This window comes from Sinocyclocheilus grahami, unplaced genomic scaffold, assembly GCF_001515645.1.
Source record: "Sinocyclocheilus grahami isolate Dianchi unplaced genomic scaffold, SAMN03320097.WGS_v1.1 scaffold44.1, whole genome shotgun sequence".
In the NCBI taxonomy this organism is placed as follows: Eukaryota; Metazoa; Chordata; class Actinopteri; order Cypriniformes; family Cyprinidae; genus Sinocyclocheilus; species Sinocyclocheilus grahami.
The window spans coordinates 1,148,014-1,152,849 of NW_015505223.1; positions in this window are offsets into that span (position 1 = coordinate 1,148,014).

A 4,836-nucleotide genomic window follows, 5' to 3' on the forward strand; every position below is an offset into this window, starting at 1 on the left:
TACGCAAATGACGCTCCCTGTGATGAAATGGAAACTTGCAGGAGTCGTTTCTCTTGAGGTTTGTGTTGTTGTTGATCTTTATCACCTTAAAAGTTAAAGAAAATTCCGAATTTAATAACTAGATTCCTTTCGATTCAAGAGCGTGAGTTTGAACCAAATTGGCCACGCCCCATAAGAAGTTGAGATGGAATGACAGGAAGAGAATTTTTATCTATTTACTAAAGAAATATTAGCAAGCACGTTTCGTGACAAGAAATACTTAATTACATAATTCATTTGGAATAATTATGCAATTATGCCCTCAAAACTTCGAATGCATAATTGATTAGATATTTTTCAGTTCAGTATTGCCTAAAATTAATTGGCTGAAATTAACACAGCCATTAAAATAGACTTTAATTGTGTCATATCAAAATGTCATTTGTCAAAATTTCATCAGATCGTTACGTTGTTTTCATATAACTTTTTAAATAATATATATTTATATAGTTATACGAAATATTAGATATAATATAAATATTTACATTTATTGACAATTTACTAAAATGTATATATAATACATATAATGAAATAATTTAACATTTTATTTATATAAATTATAATACATTATAAATAAATTAATGAAAATGAATTAAATGCATATATTAGGTAGCATTTCAAACACTAAAAAATATCATCATATGTTTCTAGAAATATATGCACATATCTTGTGTATATGATCAAATGTTTAAGGGTAGTAATTAATTTGGATTAATTATGTAATTATGCCTTCTAAACATAGAATACATTAGAATTGATTAGATATTTTTCCAGTTTAATATTGCCTAAAATTAATTGGCTGAAATTAATTAATTTAGGAAATTGATTTAGTTAATTATAGATTTAAATTTGGTCAAATATCTACCACATCGTTACATTGTTTTCATGTAACTTTATAAATTATATATAATTTAAAATAAAACTAATTATACAATTTAAAATAAAAAAATATATATACTAGGTTCAAACACTGACATTATTATCATCAAATATTTCTAGAAATAGCACATATGTTGTGTATATGATAAAACGTTTAAGGGTAATTCATATTGAAATCAAATCTTTATAAATTTAATTTACAGCAGAAGATGGACAGTAGTCAGATTCAAATTCATATCTTGTTTGCTACCTTTATTCCAATTATACATTTAAAAGGCATTCTCAATTCACTTCTGAATGGCACACAGCCCTGTCCCCCTCCTCCCTTCGTCAGCCTGTAAACATCTTATCTGCAAACACTCCAGAAGAACGTCTTTGTGCAACAATAATTAATCTATATATAGCTCCCCGAGTCCTTCTTTTGAACCAGGCGATGCCAATCACAACATCAAGCTCCAACTGGCTCTAGATTTCCACCGCCATTCGTCCAGACTTGTGTTGCTGCAGCCCGCCGAGTCCACCGGAGACCTGACCCGCTTGTGCTGATAACCCGTGAGAAGTAATTACAGCGAGAAGTCCGACGTTAAGGGCGTCTTCGTGATAAAACATGAAAGATGTACACCCACGCACACAATAAAAGACGTGTTTAGTGCTCCACAGTCCACCAAGTGCAATTAATAATGAATAATGTCAAAAGAAATGCCACTTTAATGTTGCACTGTGAAAACTAGAACTAGATAAAAAGTTACAATTAAATTCTGGGATAGAAAATACACTTCTATTTGAGTTTACATCTTGGTTTTGTTTTCATCACAATTAAAAGGTATTCGCGACGTTTACATGACAACGATTGTACTAAAAACAGAAAAGTTTTGCCTTTGCATTTTTGAAAAGTTTCGCATACAGACGACAACATTGTAAAAACGATCCCAGTTAACTACATGGAGACGATAACAATATTGTTTTCAAATACTTGAAAATCCAGTTTCAAGTGTTTATTTTCATGCCCCCAAAATGCCGTGTAAATGAACAGCCAAAATGCATAAAAAGTTTTTAGTAGAAAACTGTCATATAAACACTCCTAAGTTTATATCTCATAATTCTGACTTTTCTAAGAATTGCGAGAAAAAATTACAGAATTGTGAAATATAAACTCAGAATTGTTAGATTCTACATCTCGCAATTCAGATTTTTTTGTTTCCGCCATGGAATAAAAAATGTAATTGTGACTTTTTTTCTCGCTATTGCGAGTTTATATTTCACAATTGCGATTTTTTTAATCTCACAATTCTGAGTTTATATCATGCAATTCTGACTTTTCTATGAATTGCATAGGAAAAAGGACAGAATTGTGAGATATAATCTCAGAATTGCGAGAAAAGTCAGAATTGTGACAATTCTGTAATAAACTTTAATTGTAACAATTCAAATAAAAGGTTGCAATTACCTTTTTAGAACTACCTTTTTTGCAATTACCCGACTAGATAACTAGTAAAAATGAGCAGTCATACTAGTCCTAATGCGTTCCATTCTAAACAAACAAACAAAAACTTCTTTCAAGCCATTTCATGCTGACATTATATGCAGTTGATGTGTGGCGTTATCGAGTGATAGACATGGCCTGGCGAGCTCTCTTGCTGATGCTTGGGATTTTCAGACTTTTATCTAATAGTGGAAGCTGGAGCTGCCTGGGGCAGAGTGTAACTCAGGTGTGAAAGTGGAAGGTGAGGCACCGTGACTTATCCTCCACACTTCATGGAAGACACCGCTTTGAGATCACCGTGGATGAGCAGTTCGGCCTCTCATGTGCAGTGGCATGATGATTTTGTTGATATCTGAGTGAGAAATAAGAGTAGAATAGAACGTTCTCTGACGGAACTGTGAGTGCCTGTGCATAACATTGCCTGTGGATTGTTGCCAGTGTGTTGCTATCCAGTTGCTTTCTAAGATGCTTCCTCCACCAAAATGTCGTTGGCAATTTTTTGTCAACGTTTGTCAAGAGAATGACATCTTATTTAAAATGCCAATACATCTCATTTGTGATCAGCTGTACAAATAAACTGAAATAAAAACGTATTCAGTCTCAACATGGAATGACATGAAAAGACATCTTAGCAGCAGAGGAGTTCACAACTGTTACTAGGGCAACCAGAACAAGGAACGCCTACTAGAAACTGAGCAGTACAGTGACAGACGACATGCACCAAGTACTGGCAGTGTGAACAAGGCTTTAGTGAGTGTGATGGACTGGAATTTGTCAGTTGGTGACTGACATGTAATATACTGTAGCCATGCTATTTGTTGTTGCGAAAGAAAAACATAAAAAGAAACATATATATATTAGATATATAATCTGGGCTGTAGGGGGCTGAGTAAGCTGGGTGATTTGATGTTTTGCCAAAAAACTCTGCACAATATGTGATACATGTATGGGTGTATTATCGTGATGAAGCTGCCAATCACCAGTTGCCCATATCTGCAGCTGTTTTCATTGTATTGCATCTCTCATCTCGTATTTTCATATTACATGACTGCATATAGCAAGTTAATGCAAAGTGTATATGTACAGTATATATATACACACACATATGATCAAGCAAAATTTAAAACTAAAAAATGTAATACAAATAATGCAATAATTAATATCACTGTCTATATAATGCAATAATTTAGCTAACTTGTAAATGTCATTCTATATTCAGAAATAATAACCAAATGGTGTTTCAAAGCAGACAATGAACAAATTTATGCGCAGTATCAATGGCCAATACTTTCAAATATTTCCATGCATTTTTTTATATTGTAAGTTGGTTGAGATGGTTTTGCAGATGATTTTGATTAACGGAAGCCATACTTTGCATGCTAAGCTAAATGTATTTCATGCAAAGAACACTATTTCCAGCATTCTACTTCTAAAAAAAGAAACAGGGAGATGCATCATTCAGTATTTTCATCGGATTTTCTGCATGGCCCCAATCAGTTCTTGGGTGACTTTGTAGCGAGGCCTGTTCTGACGATGACTCACTCAGCTGACATACACCACTGTTCAAAAGTTTGGAATCAGTAAGATTTTTTTAAAATAAATAAATACTTTTATTGAGCAAGGGGGCATTGAATTGATCAAAAGTGTCAGTAAAGACATAATGTTATAAAACATTTCTATTTCAAGTAAATGCTGTTCTTTTGAACTTTATATTCATTTATTCGTCACCGTTTCCACACAAATATTAAGCAGCACAACTGTTTTCAACATTGATAATAAGAAATGTTTCTTGAGCAGCAAATCAGCATATTAGAATCATTTCTGAAAGATCATGTGACACTGAAGACTGGATTAATGATGCTGAAAAGTCATCTTTACCATCACCGGAATAAATTACATTTGAACATATCTTAAGTTATTTTATATTGTAATAATATTTCACAATATTAATGCGTTTACTGATTTTCTTTATTTACTCTATTTACATCTGAGCAGAGTATGAGACATTGATGAAACTCTAGAGACAAAATTACTAGGGTCTTTTTCTTAGTATGAAGAAAAACAAGCGAGAACCCAAAAAATTATATATATATATATTTTTTCCATTTACTCATCCTCATGTTGTTCCAAACCAGTATGAGTTTCTTTCATCTGTTGAACACAAGAGAAGATATTTTGAAGAAAGCAAACTGTTTCTAGTCCACACTAACTTCCATAGTATTTTGTCCTTATTATATAAGTCAGTGGCTATCAGGAGCTGTTTGGAACAGCTTGAGGTTGAGTAAATGATGACAGAATTGTCTTTTTTGGATGAACGATCCCTTTAATGAGATTCATGTTTTTTTTCTGTGGGACTTACTGTAAATTTCTAAGTAAAACCATTAATATGAATGTTTATACATTTAGGTCTAAATCTAAATTCACAAGTTCAATTC